Below are 21890 nucleotides of genomic sequence, written 5' to 3' on the forward strand. Positions count from 1 at the left end.
AAGGTGTCAATTTCCCCATGTCTATCATGTCCCTGACAAATATCAGGAACTCTGTAGGACAGCCCCAGACTGACTGCACCTGGTCAAACACTATGGGCTTGTAAAGGTGGAGATACAAAGGATGCTGGTCTTTTGGTGGATACCTGCTGAGTGACTTGTCCTGGAAAGGCACATGGTAAGATGGGAATGGAATTGGATGTGTGGAATGTCAGAAGGCTGGGCATGTAATGTATGAAGTGTGTTTGGCAAAATCTGATGAGCAATCTTGCCTGGCCTTGTGGTGAGAATCACACCAAAAAGTCTTGATGTAATTCACACCTGACCAAAAAAATGTAAGTTTCAGTCAAATGTGACCAATGCGTAGAAATAAATATTTGATAAAGTGCCACAGAAAATATTACTGTACAAGAGAAGTAATCAGGCATAGGGAGTGATATATTAGCATGAATGTTGGATTGGTTAACAGACAGAAAGCAGAACATAATAATAAATGGGACATTTTGGCTGACTGTGATTAGTGGAGTGCTACAAGGATCTGTTGTGGAGCCTCAGCTATTTACAATCCATATTAATGACTTAGTCGAAGAGACAGAAAATGACGTGTCTAGGTTTGCTGATGAGACAAAGCTAGGTGGAGTACAAGCTCTGAGGAGGACAGGAGAGGTTACAAAGAGATATAGACAAGTTAAGTAAGTGGCAAAAAAATTGGCAGATGAATATCGCAAAGTGTGAGGTTATTTACTTTGTTCATAATTGGAGAAGCACGTTGATTGAAAAGATGTGAAACTTATAAATGTTGATGCTCAGAGATACTTGGGTGTACAAGTATTCAATTTGACAAGCATTTAGGTAAGTAAATGGCTTGTTGGTCTTTATTGCAAGGGGATCGGAGTTCCAGAATAAAGAAATTTTGTTCCATTTATGTGTGGTTTGATGAGACCGCACCTGGAAATGCTGGATGCATTTTTATTTTCCAAGTTCAAGGAGTGGCAAACCTGCATTGGAGACAGTACAAGAGTACCCACTAGATCAGTCACTCAGATGAAAGGATGTTGAAAGGCTAAATAAATTAGACTTACATTTTCTTGAGTTTAAGTGAGTGAGGGAAGCTCTCATAACTACAGAATCGTTGAACAGAAGTTCACTTTTTTTTTAGCTCATTGTAAGTTACGTGGAGGTTTTTTTGGAGCAATTCTCACCATGAGATCCAGCAAGACTTTTCGTGTGATCTTATCGAACCCACCTGTTTAACCATCTACCTTGCCTCTGCATATCCTCATATCCAATTGTATTTCCATCTTACCACATGCCATTCCCAAAACAATTCAACACAAAGCAGCAATCTTGTTGCTGCACCATTGTTAAAAGTCTGCCATGCACCAACTCAAATGCTGGTAGTCTGTCATTGACTTTATTGGCAATGTAATGGCACAACAGTCACAAAGCCATGCTTCTCATGGTACATAATCGCATGGTACATACAACTCCATTCTCTCACCCTGCTTGTTGTTTAACTGTCATATGACATCTACCTGTACTTCGCTACATTTCATCCAAATAGCCTTTGTAACTACTTTGTGCTAATGTTTCCACAATGCCCGCTGGACAGCCACATCTAGTCGTTGTCCAGTAGTGGAATATTACATAAAGGCAAGCATTTGCACAATATGAAACATGATAGCCAGCAAGAGGAAACACAAAGTAAACAAATATAGACTACATAGTGTAAACCAAATGCTGGCATCTTTCTCTTGCCTGTCCATGCTGGTTTTTCGCACCCAGCTCTCATCAACTGGAATTGAGTATCAATCAGGTCCTGTCTGCCTTGAAGCATTTGATGCTGCTGAGCTCTGCCATCCACAGGGAGAGCTTCCTCTAGCTCAATAGCCTCATCGCTCTGTTCAGAAGACAGCTCCTGTTCTCTCACTTCCTCAGTATCTGTCATATCACCTTGTTGCCTCCTCCAATAGAGTAGAGCAGAGCATATCAGGATGGTGTAGTACACTCTGTCTGGACTAGACTGGAGGGTCTGCCTTAGACTATTTTAAGCAGCAGAGCCATTCCTACAGCAACCTTATTGACTGCTTCATAGTGGCTCTGGTTGCAGCACACACACCACCGTGGGAAAGATACTGCACTGAATGAGAGACCAATACATCAAAAAGGAAGTTCATATTGTGTTCCAACATCTTCCCATTCCAGACCCACATCAATTATTCAGATTTCTATTGTGTTCATTAAAGTCCGGCCTCATACTTACCTGGCAGATGAATTTTTTTCTTCTCCTGCTACAGCACTTTTGAAGTCCCACAAGTGATAAGCTGTTTTGGCCAACATTTACTTTTTGAGTTACTACCATCTCAGTGATGTAGGCGTTAGCAACAAGGTTAGATTAGCTATCACCAATGGCTTGGTACAGTCCATCTTTGACCAGCATTTAACGCATCATCCAGTTCACTCTGAATGCATTGCATATGTGTGAAGAAATGCTTGAAAATGAAATATAGCTGGAATTTGTGAACCCATGCTTCATGTAGATGACGGGGAAAATGTTGACAAAAGTACCAAAGCAATCCAATTTGTACGTGATTTCAAGATTATTAATGTTCATCTTAATTAGTATTTTTGAGAACTAGGAGCTGAGTTTGATACTTAAGACAGGGCTGCTGGCAGATCAAATATTATACATAGACACCAGTATTTTCAGGGAATGGAGGAAGACAATGGCTGAAATGCCTGCTGGTTTTTATTGTTCTTTTTCTCTAATTCTTTGTTTTTGTTTATTTCTGGTCTTTTTATCGAGGTATGAATATTGGCCAGAGCATCAGGAGAAATCCATGCTGCTCTTTGAAAAAATGCCAGGGAAACTTTCAACATTCCCGCCTCAGGCGACTGACTGTGTGGAGTTTGCACGTTCTCCCCGTGTCTGCGTGGGTTTCCTCCGGGTGCTCCGGTTTCCTCCCACAGTCCAAAGATGTGCAGGCCAGGTGAATTGGCCATGCTAAGTTGCCCGTAGTGTTAGGTAAGGGGTAAATGTAGATGTAGGGGTATGGGTGGGTTACGCTTCGGCGGGGCGGTGTGGACTTGTTGGGCCGAAGGGCCTGTTTCCACACTGTAAGTAATCTAATCTAATCTAATCTAATTACCAAAGTGTTCAGATTGACATTGTATTTGAACTATAGAACATTGATTATGGTAGCACTCCTCATTATTGCATCATGATTGCAGCTTAGATTTATTTTCCTTCGTCCATTACAGGCAGAGGCAAGTGCACAGAAATTCAGAAATAAAACTAGCATGTAAGCAAGAATAAATGACAGGTCAAAAGCACAAATTAATGGAATCTTCCATTGAAACAGAAATGTGAATTTCTATTCAGCTAGCAGGAATGTAGTTAATTAATACAACAAACCTGAAGAGGTGATCCTGACACTGACAAGTGTAAGCAATGGTTGTACTTCCAGCTGTATCTCTGAGGTCGAGGGAACACTGAGCTCAATGAGTCTTACACTGAGGATCACAGTGGAATGAAACAAAGTGAGTAAAGGTAATCTAGTCTGACTGAAATGACTGTTCTATGGATTTCTCTCCACTTCATCACACAGATATCTGTAGGATTCTACTTATTCGATATAGAGTGCACAACAAAGAAAAATAACATATCTATACAATAATTTCCATTTACAGGATGTTTCTCAGCACTTTACAGCCAATGAAAAGCTGTTCCAGGGTAGGAAACATGGCAATATATTCCCATAAACATCAATTAAATCATGACCAAGTCATCTGTTTTTATAATGTTGGTTGCAGGTTAAATATTGGCTGGGGACCACAAATAACTCCCCTACTTATAATGTCACAGGATCTTCTACATCCACCCAAACAGACAATTGGGATTTCAGTTTAACTTCTGATCGCAAACACAGTCCCTCTAACAGTGCAATGCCCCCTTAGTGGCGCAACAGTGCTACTAACTGAACCATAGGTGACATCCAAATCTTTCACAATTGCGATACATTTAAATAAAACCAAAATTTGGGGCTTCCTAGGTTATACTCTTTGGTACTGTTGAGTTTAATCAGTTAAAAAGATCATACTTCACAGAGTAGTAACACTGATAAATTTCCTGCTGCTTTTACCAATATGACAACACCTCTAAAAAGATTTCTGGCCTGCTGAATATTAGGAGCTCGATAGGACAATTTGTCCCTGAGTTTGATCCATTCCTCAAAATTCTATTAAAGAACTAGGGTATTTGATGACTGTCAACAGTGCCCTACAGCACTGCAAACCTCCAGGGTTCATGTTCTGATTATCAAGTCTTTTATCAAGGCTTAATTTTGTTCAGAACTTCTGGACTCAGTGGTTAGCACTGCTAGCCGAAAGTGAGGACAGCAGATGCTGGAGATCAGAGTCTAGATTAGAGTAGCGCTGGAAAAGCACAGCAGGTCAGGCAGCATCTGAGGAGCAGGAAAATCGATGTTTCGGGCAAAAGCCCTTCATCAGGAATGAGGCTGAGAGCCTCCGGAGTGGAGAGATAAATGGGAGGGGTGGTGGGGCTGGGGATAAGGTAGCTAAGAGTACAATAGGTGGATGGAGGTAGGGATGAAAGTGATAGGTCGGAGAGGAGGGTGGAGCAGATTGGTTGGAAGGAACATTGGCAGGTAGGACAGGTCATGAGGATGGTGCTGAGCTGGCAGGTTGGAACTGGGGTAAGGTGGGGGAGGGGAAATGAGGAAACTGGTGAAGTCCACATTAATGCCCTGGGGTTAAAGTATTCCAAGGCGGTAGATGAGGCATTCTTCCTCCAGGCGTCAGGAGGAGGCCCAGGACCTTCTTGTCCTCGGCAAAGTGGGAGGGGGAGTTGAAATGTTCGGCCACAGGGTGGTGGGATGGATTGGTGCGTGTGTCCCCAAGATATTCTCTCAAGCAGTCTGTGAGAATGTGCCCAGTCTCCCTAATGTAGAGGAGACTGCATCGAGAGCAACGGATACAATAAATGACATTGGTGGATGTGCAGGTGAAACTTTGATGGATGTGGAAGGCTCCTTTGGGGCCTTGGATGGAGGTGAGGGGGGAGGTGTGGGTGCAGGAATTTCTGCAATTCCTGCGGTGGCAGGGGATCGTGCCAGGAGGGGACGGTGGGTTATGGACCTGACCAGGTAGTCATGGAGGGAATAAACTTTGTGGAAAGCGGAAAAGGGTGGGGAGGAAATATATCCCTGGTGGTGGGGTCTGTATAGAGGTGGCGGAAATGTCGGAGGATGATGCGCTTTATGTGGAGGTTGGTAGGGTGGAAGGTGAGGACCAGGGGGTTCTGTCTTTGTTGCGGTTGGAGGGGTGGGGTTTGAAGGCAGAGTTGCGGGTTATGGATGAGATGCATTGGAGGGCATTTTCAACCATGTGGGAAGGGAAATTATGGTCTTTAAAAGAAGGAGGCCATCTGGTGTGTTCTGTGGTGGAACTGATCCTCCTGGGAGCAGATACAGCGGAGACGGAGGAATTGGGATAGCATTTTTGCAGGAGGTAGGGTGGGAAGAGGTGTAATCCAGGTAGCTGTGGGAGTCAGTGGGTTTGTACAAAATGTCAGTGTTAAGTCAGTCATCATTGATGGAAATAGAGAGGTCCAGGAAGTGGAGGGAGGTGTCAGAGATGGTCCAGGTGACTTTACGGTCGGGGTGGAATGTGTTGGTGGAGTTGATGAACTGCTCAACCTCCACATGGGAGCGCAAGATGGCGTTGATGCAGTCATCAATGTAGCGAAGGAAGAGGTGGGGAGTGGTGCCGGTGTAACTACGGAAGATGGACTGTTCTATGTAGCCGACAAAGAGACAGGCATAGCTGGGGCCCATGCGGGTGCCAATGGCTACCCCTTTTGTCTGGAGGAAGTGAGAGGATTCGAACAAGAAATTGTTAAGGGTGAGGACTAGTTCAGCCAAACAAATGAGTGTATCATTGAAGGGGTACTGGTGAGGAAAAAATGGATGGCTTGGAGTCTCTGGTCATGGCGGAGGGAAGTCTAGAGAGATTGGATGTCCATGGTGAAGATGAGGCTTTGGGGGCCGGGGAAACAGAAGTCTTGGAGGAGGTGGAGGGCACGGGTGATATCTCAAATGTATGTGGGGAGTTCCTGGCCTAGTGGGGATGGGTTCGGTGGGGCAGGAGCAGTCTGAGACAATGGGTCGGCCAGGGTGGTCAGGCTTGTGGATCTTGGGAAGGAGATAGAATCGGGCAGTGCAGAGTTCCCGGACTATGAGGATGGAAGCTGTGGGTGGGAGATCTCCTGAGGTGATGAGATTGTGTATGGTCTGGGAGATGATGGTTTGGTGATGGGGAGGGGTAGGATCATGATCGAGGGGGCAGTAGGAGGTGGTGTCTTCAAGTTGGCTTCAGCAGTGTAGTAGTCAGTGCGCCAAACTATCACTGCACCCCCTTTATCTGCTGGTTTGATGGCGAGGTTGGGATTGGAGCAGAGGGATTGGAGGGCTGCGTGTTGTGAGGTTGAGAGGTTGGAGTGGGGGAGGAGGGTAGACCGGTTGAGGCGGTTTATGTCTCGGTGGCAGTCGGAAATGAAGAGATCAAAGGCAGGTAATAGGCCAGCATGGGGTGTCCATGTGGATGGAGTTTGTTGGAGGCAGGTGAAAGGTCCTCGGAAGGTGGGCGAGTGTCCTGATTGAAAAAGTAAGCACGGAGGCAGAGGCAGCGAAAGAAGTGTTTGACATCACGACACATTTTGAATTAATTGATGTGTAGATGGAGGGGGATAAAGGTAAAGTCTTTGCTGAGAACTGATCGTTCATCCTCAGTGAGGGGGAGGTCTGGGGAATAGTGAAAACTTGGCAGGGCTGGGAGCTAGGACCTGGTGTAGGTGTGGAGCTGGAAGTGGGGGGGGCGGAGTCTGTAACGAGTGGGAGTGTTGGTAGGGGGAATGGGGGTGGAGTCATGAGCAGGGATGATGTTCCCCTCAGGGTTCTGGGGGGGCGGGGATGGTGAGAGTGGGATCTGTGGGGGAGGTGGGGGGGAGGGTAGCTATTGGTAGTATGCAGGTGAGTGGCATTGGTGGGGGCGGAAGTGGTGGCGAACATCACTGTTGGGAGGAGTGGAAGTCGCTGAACGCGTGACGTCAGTAATGACATGAAGGGAGAAGTGATGTCACACGTGGTGCATGTGAAACCTTGAAGGGTGGGAGTGGCTGCGTTAGCACTGCTGCCTCAGCACCAAGAGCCCTGGTTCAATTCCAGTCTCTGTCTGTATGGAGTTTTCACATTATCCCTGTATCTGCATAGATTTTCTCCCACAGTCCAAAGATGTGCAGGTTAGGTGGATTGGCCATTCTAAATGCCCATAGTGTCCAGGGATGTGAGAGTTAGGTTTATTAGACATGAGATTTCAAGGATGCAGCAAATGGGTGGGGGTTTGAGCAGGAATTGCAGTCACAGGGGGGATGCTCCTCAGAGTGTCAGTGTGGTCTTGATGGTCCGAATGACCAGCTGCCGCATTGTGGGGATTCACAGTGGCCTACCTTAGAGCCAACTCATAGTCAAATAGATCTAACTACGTTCCTCTTGTGGAAAATTGTCACTAATTAACCATTAGACAAATCAAGTGGCTCAATGATTAACACTGCTGCCTCACAGCATCATGGACCCAGGTTCAATTGCTCCCTTGGTCATCTGGCTGTATGGAGTTTGCAAATTTTCCTAGTGTCTACATGGGCTTTCTCCGGGTGTTTCAGTTTCCTTCCGCCGTTGAAAGATGTACAGGGTATGTGGATTGCCATGCTAAATTGCCTATAATTTCCAGGGATGTGCAGGCTAGGTGGGTTAGCCATGTGAAATGTTGAGTTACAGGGAGAGGGTAGTGGGATGGGTCTGGGTGGGATGTCTTTGGAGATTCAGTGTGGACTCAATGGATCAAATGGCCCACTTCCGTACTGTAGGGATTCTATGATCTGTGTTGAGCATAGGTTTGAGCTCCTGATAGGAAAATTCTGGTACCCAGAGTTCCTCATGAATACACAGAGTGCTATATAACTCAAATGATATAAGTACCTTGCTATCAACCGTAACAATAGCACACAAAAATCCTTTTTTTATTGATTTCAATAGTTGAAGCTACAGATCTTGGTCAAGAGCTGCAAACTCATCTGAAGTTCTGGATATATTAAAAGCATACTTCTGGCCTCCAGCTAATACCTCTCAGCAATCGTTGTCCCAAGTTTCAGTGTTGCTTCATCAATTTGTGAAAGCCACTTCAGCAAATTAACTGGGGAACAGATGGTACCGATACAATTGTATTCCACCAAGAAGACATTGCCTTTAGGAGAAGAACAGAGAATTGGCAAAAATGAAGCAGTGAACACAGCAGGAATAGATAAATACAGCTAAAGGCTGAATGGAATTCAGGCTGTTCAAACCTAAGTATAGCTTTTCACCAGTGGAGTGGATATTTCCACTCTTTGAGCTGCTGCCTAGGATCTGTAGGATTCGGTGTCTGGAGCTTACTATGTATCTGGAAGGCAGCCAGTATTTCTTTGTAGGAGGAAGGAACGAAGGGTACCACCTGCTGCTCCCAGTTTCTGGAGAGATCAGCAGAATCCAAGCCGCAGACTGTGGAATTATCCCACAGATCTTCCCCCTCTCCTCTTCCTCGAGTCAGCAGAATCTTAGAAAAAAATTGTTTGAGCTCTGAAATTATAACAAGATGATTATTTTTTACAGTTATTCAAATCCATTGTCAGACAGTCCATTGAATACAAATATCACCTCATTCATTATCCAACACCTCTCATATTGCTGTGACTCATTCTGTAAAGTGAATAAATTTGGTTTATTCTGCAGGAAGTGCCAATAAAATCTATAAACGTAATTTCTCCTCTGTTTATTCAGTAACATTTTTTTTCAGGAAATTATATCAGGATCTGTTACAAGATGGAAAAGTTTCAATGTAAAACCAAAACACTGGAGATGCTGGCAATCTGAAAAGGCACCACTTTATGGAAGTACTGAGCAGGGCTAACAGCATCTGTAGAGAGGGAAATGAAGTTAACATTTCTGGTCAGTGACCTTTCATCAATATGGGAAATTGGAAATAGAATTGTAAGAGGTACTAACCAAATATAAAAGGGAAAAAAGAATGGGTTGTGATGGGGGGAGGAATAATGGTAATAACCAAAGGGTAAGGTCTTTGAGAGAGTCAAGAAGATTAAATAACAAACAGGGGTGAAGGGACAGAGAAAATGATAATTGTAAGATCATAAGACTTAAGAGCGGAAGTAAGCCCTTCAGCCCATCAAGATGGGATCATGTCCGATCTGATAATCCTCAACTCTACATTCTTGGTTTTTCCACATAACCTCTGATTTCCTAACTGATCTCAGCCTTAAATATACTTGATGATCCAGCCTTGAAAGCTCTCTGTGCTAAAGAATTCCACAGGTTCACTACCCTCTAAGAGCAGAATTTCCTCCTCATCGCAGATTTGAAAGGATGACCTTGACTCTATGACCCCTTACTCTCCCATGCATCTTATGCCAGTATATTGTTCCTTCAACAAGGGGACCAAAACTGTTCACACTATTCCAGATATGGTCTATTGCCTTGTATTGTTGTAATGGGACTTCCTTATTTTTGAAACAAAGGGTAGTGATTAACGGCTCCATTTCGAAATGGCAGGCAGTGACCAGTGGGGTACCGCAGGGATCCGTGCTGGGACCGCAGCTTTTTACAATATATGTAAATGATATAGAAGATGGTATCAGCAATAACATTAGCAAATTTGCTGATGACACAAAGCTAGGTGGTAGGGTGAAATGTGATGAGGATGTTAGGGGATTACAGGGTGACCTGGACAAGTTAGGTGAGTGGGCAGATGCATGGCAGATGCAGTTTAATGTGGATAAATGTCTGGTTATCCACTTTGGTGGCAAGAACAGGAAGGCAGATTACTACCTCAATGGTATCAAATTAGGTAAAGGGGCTGTTCAGAGAGATCTGGGTGTTCTTGTCCACCAGTCAATGAAGGCAAGCATGCAGGTACAGCAGGTCGTGAAGAAGGCTAATAGCATGCTGGCCTTCATAACAAGAGGGATTGAGTATAGAAGCAAAGAGGTGCTTCTGCAGCTGTACAGGGCCCTGGTGAGACCACACCTGGAGTACTGTGTACAGTTCTGGTCTCCAAATTTGAGGAAAGACATTCTGGCTATTGAGGGAGTGCAGCGTAGGTTCACGAGGTCAATTCCTGGAATGGCAGGATTGCCTTACACGGAAAGACTGAAGCGACTGGGCTTGTATACCCTTGAGTTTAGAAGACTGAGAGGGGATCTGATTGAAACGTATAGGCTTATGAAAGGACTGGACACTCTGGCAGGAGGGAACATATTTCCGTTGATGGGGGAGTGCCGAACCAGAGGACACAACTTAAAAATACGGGGTAGACCATTTAGGACAGAGATGAGGAGAAACTACTTCACCCAGAGAGTGGTGGCTGTGTGGAATGCTCTGCCCCAGAGGGCAGTGGAGGCCCAGTCTCTGGATTCTTTTAAGAAAGAATTGGATAGAGCTCTTAAAGATAGTGGAGTCAAGGGGTATGGAGATAAGGCTGGAACAGGATACTAATTAGGAATGATCAGCCATGATCATATTGAATGGCGGTGCAGGCTCGAAGGGCAGAATGGCCTACTCCTGCATCTATTGTCTATTGTCTATTGTCTATTGTCTATTGAATTTCATTCCCTTTGAAATAGAGGCCACATTTCATTTGCCTTCTTTATTATCCATTGAAACTGGATGCCAACTTTTTGTGATTAACAAGCAAGGAGTCCCAAATCCCTCTGTTCTGCAGCTTTCTGCATTCTTTCTCCATTTAATATTCAGCTCCTTTATTCTTTCTGGCAAAGTGCATAACTTCACCTTTACCCATATTATACTCCATCTGGCAAGTTATTACCACTCGCTTAAGTTGTATTTTTAACGCTGGAAACTTTTAATATCATCCGCACCACTTATCTTCCCATCTATTTTTGTGCCACCTGCAAACTTGGTGATAGTACATTCACTTCCCCTATCCAAGTCATTAATAAATATCGTAAATAATTGTGGCCCCTGTATTGATTTCTGTGGCATTCTCGTGGTTACAAGCTGTCAGCCTGAAAAAGCCCTGTATAGCCAATCTGTACTTGTGCTAATATATTGCTCCCGATACAATGAATTGTTATCTTATTCAGTAGACTTATGTACAGTACATTAACAAATGCCTTTTGGAAATTGAAATATATTACAGCTACTGGTTCCCTTTATCTTTGCTGTTTGTTACCTCCTCAAAGAATTCAAATACATTGTCTGGCATGATTTTCCCTTCATGAAGCCATGCCAACTTTGCTTGATTATACTATAGCTTCCTAAATACTCTGCTATTACATCATTTAGAATACTCTCAATGGCAGATACTAACTGGCTCATAGTTGCCTGTTTATTTTTCTGTTTTCTTCTCATTTTGATTAAGGGTGTTCCGTTGGCAGTTTTCCAGTTCACTGTGACTTTTTCAGATTGAGGATACTTGGAAGATTACTGTCAGTGCATTCACAATCTCTATAACTACTTCCTTTACTATCCTTGGATACAACCAAATCAGGTCCAAGGGACTTAACAAATATTAGCCCCAATTGTTTCCCTAGTACTTTTTTCTTCTCCAGTGATAGTTATTGTATTTATTTGTATTTATTATATTTATTTTTTCCCTACCTTTTGCCTGTTTGCTAAATGTTTTTGGACCATTATTAATCCCCTCAAAGTGAAGAATGATGCCAAGTATTTATTCAACTCTTTTGCCATTTCTTTGTTCCATCTCATTACTTCCCCAGCTTCATTCTCTAAGATGTGCTTGTTTTCGCTTTGGCCTCAGTTTTTTTTTACACAAGCTCTTACTTTCCATTTTTAATTATTTCTGTTTTACACTTACAGTTCATCTCCTTCTCTTTCTTTGATTTTTTAAAAAAATAATATTTTATTGGCTTTCAGATCTTTCCCAATCTTCTGGTCTACCACTAATCTTTGCCACATTGCACGCTTTTTCAAAAGAAAACTGATGCAATTTTTCACTTCCTTGGTTAACCATAGTCGATTGATCCCTTTCCTAGAATTTTCCTGCCTCACTGGGATATGTATTGCCACGAGACAGAGTTCAATCATATTGTTGATGGAAAGATCTGCATTGCTATCAAACTTCTCAGATCATATCCTCTTCCCCCATTCTGCAAGGAATCGTTTGATATTTCTGGACTGTTGTCAATATTCTTTATTGTGATTAATTGCTAGATATTTTAAACAAATATTTAAAGTAATATGTTTCCGTTAAAATTTGCATGATAATTCAGCTACCACTTTCATGTGCATAAAATTATTTTAGTGGCTTTAATTTCTTGTTGGTTATCTGTGAGAATCCTTTCATCTGAGTGGCTGCTTTGACATCTTGAAGACATCACTTAAGCACCATGCTGTGAATCTCTATTAAACAAAGCTACAATACTGGAAGTAATGTTCTCTCTGCAGAATTACTATATCGCTCAATGTGGCTGTTTTACAGGCTACTGGCAATTTACTAGAATTCCATAAATTGGTGACCACTAAATTGATCAAAATCTCTGAAGGAGCAAGCATAGAACAGCTGCAGCCATATGAATGACAATTCATCTTTCACCAGTGATTCTACTTTTCAGAGTGTTCTTTTCACTAAGAGGGTTTTTAAAAAAAGTATTTTGTATTCTCTAAGAATCCTGAAAGCCGTAAGTGTTAATTGTGTGTAATTGCAAACATAAATTGTCCTTTCATGGGAAAGCAAAACAGCCTCTTTACAAAAGTATAGAATCTATAGTTATTCAATGTATCAGTTAAATCGATAAGTCATGCATTGTCTTAATGACGTAACAACTCAGAGGGACTGAACATGAAATACCTCAGCAAAATATTCCATGGTGCAGCTTAATGACAAGTTAATACCTCCTGGAGATTTCACCCTGATTGACTATTGCTGCATTACTGCACCCCTCAGGACCACTTGGTAATATCAGTGACAACTGAAAATTCAGCACTAGATGGTAATATGAGGGTTTATAAGGGACCATGTGGAGAAAGCAGAATAATAGGACAAGAGCCTGCTTGTGGTTCTGGCTTATGAGCTGCTAGCAGCTCCTCAACACATTGTGACTTCTGAATATAATGGGGACTAAATTTGATAGACCCCAAAACAGGCACAATTAGGCCTGCCAACTGATTGTGATATATGGCAGCATGCCAACTTGGAATTGTTTATACATTTCAGTGACCTCTATATTGGTTCCTATTGTGAGCACTAACACAACTGAAAACTAAACTACATATTCCTTAAAAAGGAGATGCATTTTTTTTCTGGAGCAGTTGCTAGAAGTGGTAAAGAAATTGAATCTTACATAAGAAACAGTAAAAGAAAAATGACAAATGAGAGAGGCTTCAATGTTTTCACATTGCAAGCCTTAATGGGGAAGGTGAAAAGGAGAGAAACGTCTTCTGACTGCAGGCACACTATGCATAGCTAGAAGACGGTGAAGGCATCTAACCATGGAGGTCAATATGAGGCATCAAGCCCTGAGACTGAGATGCTGTACATGAAGAGGTTTAATGAATCATGATTGAATGAAGTTACTGAATGCATCTTCAAAAACCATATTCAATCACTGCACAGATAACCTCTGACACTTCTCAATTCAGAACACCTCCATCACTCACCTCAATACTTCATTAAGGCCTCATACTTAACATTCAAATGCTTCACTGCAATCTCAAATGTAGCTTGCCCACAAGCCGTGGTTTCAAATGCCAACTGGTGTTTCCACCTCTCCAGAAAATTATCAATGTAGAAAGCATGAGGCAGTCAGTGATCTTCCTGGAGTACAAGCTATTTTAAATGATTCGCCATTCTGTGGTTGTGGAAACACAATAGGAAAAAGCCAGCACAGATCAGGATCGGAATCTGGAGAAACTGATCAGATGAGCCAGTAGCTGAACAAAAAGTGTGTAATTCAGGATGTTTGACATCAAGTAGATTGGTCACGCGCTGACATCAGAATCACTATGAACTATTATTTTGACCATTAGGAGTTAGATCAGCTGATGCCAGTGATGACCAGTGAGGTTGTAGCATGCCTGAAAGTACATTTCAATCTTTACAACATTCCAGATATTACGATGAGTGACAAGAGTGAAGAATTCAACTGCTTCATAAAGGAGTTGGAAATTCTAAACCAATCATGAATTTCCACCCAGTCCTCAGTCAAGTGGAAAAGCTAAGGAGATGGCGAAAATCATCAAAGGGATCATAACAAAATGGGCCAAAACTGTCTTGTACAAGAGAATCCTTAAGTGGAAAAATACAGTTACTTCTAGGTAAATCTAGGTTCAATATCATATTTGATTAGTCCAGTTCAAGGCTATACGCTCAAAAGGAAGCCTAGAAATCTTATTAGCAATAATTTAGAAATGGAGTTCTGCTTCCTGCTATACCATAAACAATGAAATAGTGAATCTCCAAGTGGTGCAAAGTGTTTAATGTGCAACTTGTTGCTCACACACTTGATTTTGGTACACCTGCTGATGATACAAAGAAATGTATGAATACAAAGAAACTCTGCATGAATATAAGGAAGAATTGCTAAATTAAATCGACAAGATTCTGTTCTACTGAGTCCTGTCATGACTTCAGATATGATTCCAAATTCACCAGGTGTGCTGACTGCCGATGGCATGCCCAATGAGTTTAAAAAATGCAAATGTGGAAGTTGATGACAATGATGACTCCATACATTATGTCTTAGACAATATTTAAGAATACAATGCCTGCTGGTTAAAATTCGACTGAATTTAGAAGGTAAACTATATTAGACACAAGTAGAAACATGTTTTTCAGTACATGAGCCCTTAATGTTAGGAATTGATTACACTGACAAAGCCTGACTTGCAGACTGATGACTGTCTTGTGACTGTCTTGTGCAGTAATATTCCTCTCTCAATAACCAACTATGGAAACAGTTAGGGAACAGGACTATACTCTTTAGAAAAGCAATGAATGCTTTAAAATTAGTTTCTGAAAGAGGTAGAGATCCAACTTTTAAAATAAAATTGTGTATGTTTGCTGCTGCGCTAAGAGAGAGAGAGACTGTATTGAAGAGTCCAAGTCATAGTGGTAAGTGTGTGAGGGCACTGCCAGCACTCCAAAAGGTTCCCTTGGTGCCTATTTCAAAAGATATTTGGAAGCTCAGCAATGTCTGTGTAGCTGGGAACCAAAATAAGACTATTACAATGTACTGCCATTCTGTAATGTTAAAATGATGTTTTGTTCTGTTTGGGATCACACCATGATTAATAATCCTGAAGGCTGGTAATAAGTTGTGTTCCTAAACTGGAAATCATATTGCAAGTGTTTGAATTTCTAGTGCACAAGTTTTCATTACTGACTACAACTTGAATTCCTGACTGTGCCTTTGACAGAAACATGACTCTGTAGAATTCCCCTTCAACACCTTTTCAAGTAGGGTCAGAGGTGGGGGTAAAAGAGGGGGGTGTGTGGCTTTGCTTGTCAAAGATAGTATTACAGCGGTGGAAAGGAAGATGGATGAAGATTTGCCATCTGAGGTAGTTTGGGTTGAGGTTAGGAATAGGAGAGGTGAGGTCACCCTGTTAGGAGTCTTTTACAGGCCTCCTAATAGTCCTAGAATCGTTGAAGAAAGGATTGCGAAGATTCTTCAGGAGAAGAGTGACAGTAATAGGGTGATTGTTATGGGAGACTTTAACTTTCCTGATATTGATTGGGAAAGCTATAGCTCAAGTTCGTTAGATGGGTCAGTGTTTGTGCAATGTGTGCAGGAGAGTTTCCTGACACAATATGTAGATAAGCCAACAAGAGGTGGGGCCATACTGGATTTGGTTCTGGGTAACGAACCAGGCCAGGTATTAGAACTAGAGGTAGGTGAGCACTTTGGGGACAGTGACCACAATTCGGTGATTTTTACTCTAGTGATGGAGAGGGATAAGTGTGTACTACAGGGCAAGAGTTATAGCTGGGGGCAGGGAAATTATGAGGCGTTGAGGCATGACTTAGGATGTGTGGATTGGAAAAGTAGATTCCAAGGCAAGAGCGTAATTGATATGTGGAACTTGTTCAAGGAGCAACTATTGAGTGTCCTTGATAAGTACGTACCTATCAGGCAGGGAGGAAAGAGTCGTGTGAGGGAGCCGTGGTTTAATAAGGAGTTGGAATCCCTTGTTAAATGGAAGAGGGCGGCCTTTGTAAAGATGAGGCGTGAAGGTTCAATAGGGGCGGTTGAGAGTTATAAGGTAGCCCGGAAGGACCTGAAGAGAGAGCTAAGAGCAGCAAGGAGGGGACATGAAAGGTCCTTAGTTGGTAGGATTAGGAAAAACCCTAAGGCTTTCTATAGGTATGTTAGGAATAAAAGAATTACTAGGGAAGGAATAGGTCCAATCAAGGATAGTAATGGGAAGTTGCGTGTGGAGGCTGAAGAGATTGGGGAGGCACTGAATGAATACTTTTCATCAGTATTCACTCAGGAACAGGACATTGTTGTCGATATGAATACTGAGGCACGAATAAGTAGAATGGATGGCTTTGAGATATGTAGAGAAGAGGTGTTGGAAATTCTGGCAAGGGTGAAAATAGATAAGTCCCCTGGGCCTGATGGCATTTATCCTAGGATTCTCTGGGAAGCAAGGGAGGAGATTGCAGAGACATTGGCCTTGATTTTTGTGTCCTCTTTGTCTACAGGAGTAGTGCCAGAGGACTGGAGGCTAGCAAACGTGGTTCCCTTGTTCAAGAAGGGGAGTAGGGATAATCCTAGTAACTATAGGCCAGTGAGTCTCACTTCTGTTGTGGGCAAAGTCTTAGAGAGAATTGTAAGGGATAGGATTTATGCACATCTGGATAAGAATGATGTGATCAAGGATAGTCAGCATGGTTTTGTGAAGGGCAGGTCGTGCCTCACAAACCTTATTGAATTCTTTGAGAAGGTGACTAAGGAGGTAGATGAGGGGAAAGCGGTAGATGTGGTATATATGGATTTTAGTAAGGCGTTTGATAAGGTCCCCCATGGTAGGCTACTGCAGAAAATACAGAGATATGGCATTGAGGGTGAGTTGGAGGTTTGGATTAGGAATTGGCTGGCTGGAAGAAGACAGAGGGTAGTAGTTGATGGCAAAGGTTCATCTTGGAGTGCCGTCACTAGCGGTGTTCCGCAAGGATCTGTTTTGGGACCATTGCTGTTTGTCATTTTTATAAATGACCTGGAGGAAGGGTTAGAAGGCTGGGTGAGCAAGTTTGCGGATGATACGAAAGTCGGAGGAGTTGTAGACAGTGAGGAAGGATGTGGCAGGTTACAGCGGGATATAGAGAAGCTGCAGAGCTGGGCAGAAAGGTGGCAAATGGAGTTCAATGTAGCTAAGTGTGAGGTGATTCACTTTGGTAAGAGTAATAAAAAGATGGGGTACTGGGCTAATGGTCGGATACTTGGTAGTGTGGAAGAGCAGAGGGATCTTGGTGCCCATGTACACAGATCTCTGAAAGTTGCCACCCAGGTAAATAGTGCAGTGAAGAAGGCATATGGCGTACTGGCTTTTATTGGTAGAGGAATTGAGTTCCGGAGTCCTGAGGTCATGCTGCAGTTGTATAAGACTCTGATGCGGCCGCATCTGGAATATTGTGTGCAGTTTTGGTCGCCATACTATAGGAAGGATGTGGAGGCACTGGAATGGGTGCAGAGGAAGTTTACCAGGATGTTGCCTGGTATGGTAGGAAGATCCTATGAGGAAAGGCTGAGGCACTTGGGGTTGTTTTAGAACATAGAACATAGAACAATACAGCACAGAACAGGCCCTTCGGCCCACGATGTTGTGCCGAACTTCTATCCTAGATTAAGCACCCATCCATGTACCTATCCAAATGCCGCTTAAAGGTCGCCAATGAATCTGACTCTACCACTCCCTCGGGCAGCGCATTCCATGCCCCCACCACTCTCTGGGTAAAGAACCCACCCCTGACATCTCCCCTATACCTTCCACCATTCACCTTAAATTTATGTCCCCTTGTAACACTCTGTTGTACCCGGGGAAAAAGTTTCTGACTGTCTACTCTATCTATTCCTCTGATCATCTTATAAACCTCTATCAAGTCACCCCTCATCCTTCACCGTTCCAACGAGAAAAGGCCGAGAACTCTCAACCTATCCTCGTACGACCTACTCTCCATTCCAGGCAACATCCTGGTAAATCTTCTCCAACACCCTCTCCAAAGCTTCCACATCTTTCCTAAAGTGAGGCGACCAGAACTGCACACAGTACTCCAAATGTGGCCTAACCAAAGTCCTGTACAGCTGCAACATCACCTCACGACTCTTGAATTCAATCCCTCTGCTAATGAACGATAATACTCCATAGGCCTTCTTACAAACTCTATCCACCTGAGTGGCAACCTTCAAAGATCTATGTACATAGACCCCAAGATCCCTCTGTTCCTCCACCTGACCAAGAACCCTACCATTAACCCTGTATTCCGCATTCTTATTTGTTCTTCCAAAATGGACAACCTCACACTTGGCAGGGTTGAACTCCATCTGCCACTCCTCAGCCCAGCTCTGCATCATATCTAAGTCCCTCTGCAGCCGACAACAGCCCTCCTCACTGTCCACAACTCCACCTATCTTTGTATCATCTGCAAATTTACTGACCCACCCTTCGACTCCCTCCTCTAAGTCATTAATAAAAATTACAAACAGCAGAGGACCCAGAACTGATCCCTGCGGAACTCCACTTGTAACTGGACTCCATGCTGAATATTTACCATCTACCACCACTCTCTGACTTCGACCGGTTAGCCAGTTTTCTATCCAATTGGCCAAATTTCCCTCTATCCCATGCCTCCTGACTTTCCGCATAAGCCTACCATGGGGAACCTTATCAAATGCCTTACTAAAATCCATGTACACGACATCCACTGCTCTACCCTCATCCACATGCTTGGTCACCTCCTCGAAGAATTCAATAAGACTTGTAAGGCAAGACCTACCCTTCACAAATCCGTGCTGGCTGTCCCTAATCAAGCAGTGTCTTTCCAGATACTCGTAAATCCTATCCCTCAGTACCCTTTCCATTACTTTGCCTACCACAGAAGTAAGACTAACTGGCCTGTAATTCCCGGGGTTATCCCTATTCCCTTTTTTGAACAGGGGCACAACATTCGCTACTCTCCAGTCCCCTGGTACCACCCCAGTTGCCAGTGAAGACGAGAAGATCATTGCCAACGGTACTGCAATTTCCTCTCTTGCTTCCCACATAATCCTAGGATATATCCCGTCAGGCCCGGGGGACTTGTCTATCCTCAAGTTGTTCAAAATGTCCAACACATCTTCCTTCCTAACAGGTATCTCTTCTAGCTTATCAGTCCGTTTCACACTCTCCTCTTCAACAATACGGTCCCTCTCGTTCATAAATACTGAAGAGAAGTACTTGTTCAAGACCTCTCCTATCTCTTCCGACTCAATACACAGTCTCCCACCACTGTCCTTGATCGGACCTACCCTCGTTCTCGTCATTCTCAGGTTTCTCACATACGCATAGAATGCCTTGGGGTTATCCTTGATCCTATCCGCCAGGGATTTTTCATGCCCTCTCTTAGCTCTCCTAATCCCTTTCTTCAGGTCCCTTCTGGCTATCCTGTATCCCTCCACTGCTCTGTCTGAACCTTGTTTCCTCAACCTTATGTAAGCCTCCTTCTTCCTCTTTACTAGACATTCAACCTCCCTCGTCAACCAAGGCTCCCTCACACGACCATTTCTTTTCCTTGGAGAAAAGAAGGTTTAGGGGTGACTTGATAGAGGTGTACAAGATGATTAGGGGGTTAGATAGGGTTGACAGTGAGAACCTTTTTCCACGTATGGAGTCAGCTATTACAAGGGAGCATAGCTTTAAATTAAGGGGGGGTAGATATAGGACTGATGTTAGGGGTAGGTTCTTCACTCAGCGAGTCGTAAGTTCATGGAATGCCCTGCCAGTAGCAGTAGTGGACTCTCCCTCTTTATGGGTATTTAAGCGGGCATTGGATAGGTATATGGAGGATAGTGGGTTAGTGTAGGTTAGGTGGGCTTTGATCGGCGCAACATCGAGGGCCGAAGGGCCTGTACTGCGCTGTATTCTTCTATGTTCTATGTTCTATGTTCTATGCAACCATTTCTTTTTTTCTGTACCTAACTTGAAGATGACTTAATGGAATATGAAATACCTTCCTTTTGCTAGAACAGGAATCAGCAGATGAAGTTTTCCTAATCTCATAGTTCATGAAGTTGATCTGCTTTCTTGTGTTTGTGCTCACACTCTTGGAAAGTGCACAATTGACATTAGCACTTGCACTCAAGCATAGACTTTCTTGGGAATGCCTTGGGTGATTTGCTATGTCTCAGGGAATTACCCTTTCCTTCCCCAGACTTTTGAAATACACCTGTACCTGTTATGGAACCACTTCACTGGACTGAAATCTCCACTCCTGTTTGCAATTGTTGTGACATGTATCTAGGTGACTGCAGTGATAGTAATGTAAAAGAATGTGGGCTGGAACAGGGGCTCAATGGTTAGCAATCCTACCTCACGGTGTCAACAACCCTGGGTTCAATTCCATTCTTGGGTGACTGTCAATGGGGAGTTTGCACATTCTCCCTGTGTCTGTGTTTCCTGGTTTCTCCGTACAGTCCAAAGATATGCAGGCTAGGTGGATTAGCCATAGGAGATGCAGAGTTACAGTGATGGGGTGGGTCTGGGTGGGATATTCTTCAGAGGGATGGTTTAAACTCAATGGGCCGAATGGCATGCATCCACACTGTAGGGATTATATGAGTAGCTGTCATTCTTTATTGAAATTCCAGTTCAAGAACAGCTGATAAATCTATTCAAGTGATTCTAATTTTAATCGCGATCTCTTGCAAAGCTTCACTATTAGGAAATAACCAAAAGTGCCATAAATGACATTGAAAGTGTCATTTCACCCAAGGCTGGAAATACTACTAGTACATTCTTCTTCAAGCATAATCACATATCCTTCATGAAGCAGGATGGTGGGGCAGAGTTCTTTGGGTCCAAGGGTCCATGCAGATTATGGGGAATTTATTTCACTATGAAAAAGCTCCTCCCTAATAAGAGAATGAGTTCAGACAATATCATCCTTGATTATCTCTGGTTTTAAGAAAGAACATGATGCATGAATTCAGACCTGAAGCCATTTCACAATACTATTGGAAAGTTCTGTGTGTTTGGTTCTGATGATTGCAGTAGAGGAATCAATGATAAAGTAATCCCCCAATATAAAACTTGTGATTTATTCGTATAAGTTAGCATCATGAATATGACTCATTTCAGCAGGGAGTTTGGTTGTCCTGATTGCCAACCAGCAGAACAAGTTTTAGCAATTGTAAGGCTCATGCTAGAATATTTCCTTTTTACCCTGAAAATGTTGATGAGCCTCAGAGGAATCACTGAAAAATCTTTTAATATGCAATAGCAGCTGAAGCCAGTGGAAAGCCAGTTGAAGGAATAACAGAAGGGTCCTTTGTGGTTATACGTGCTGAAAATCAAAGACTTATTACATGAAACTGCTATTGACTACTTGTAATGTGTCCTTCCAGGAGTTGTCAGGGAGGTACTCAGCTCTGATTTGTGCCAAAATATCACTGAGACACATTCAACATGAAAAGATATGTGGATATGGTTGATCGAAGATATTCAGAATGAAGTCACCAAGCTTCATTTTTCACCTTCCATGGTGTGTCAAATATCATACGGCTCACTGGAAGGCAAATGAATGCATGG

The sequence above is a fragment of the Chiloscyllium punctatum genome, chromosome 25 (assembly GCF_047496795.1).
Source record: "Chiloscyllium punctatum isolate Juve2018m chromosome 25, sChiPun1.3, whole genome shotgun sequence".
Taxonomy (NCBI): Eukaryota; Metazoa; Chordata; class Chondrichthyes; order Orectolobiformes; family Hemiscylliidae; genus Chiloscyllium; species Chiloscyllium punctatum.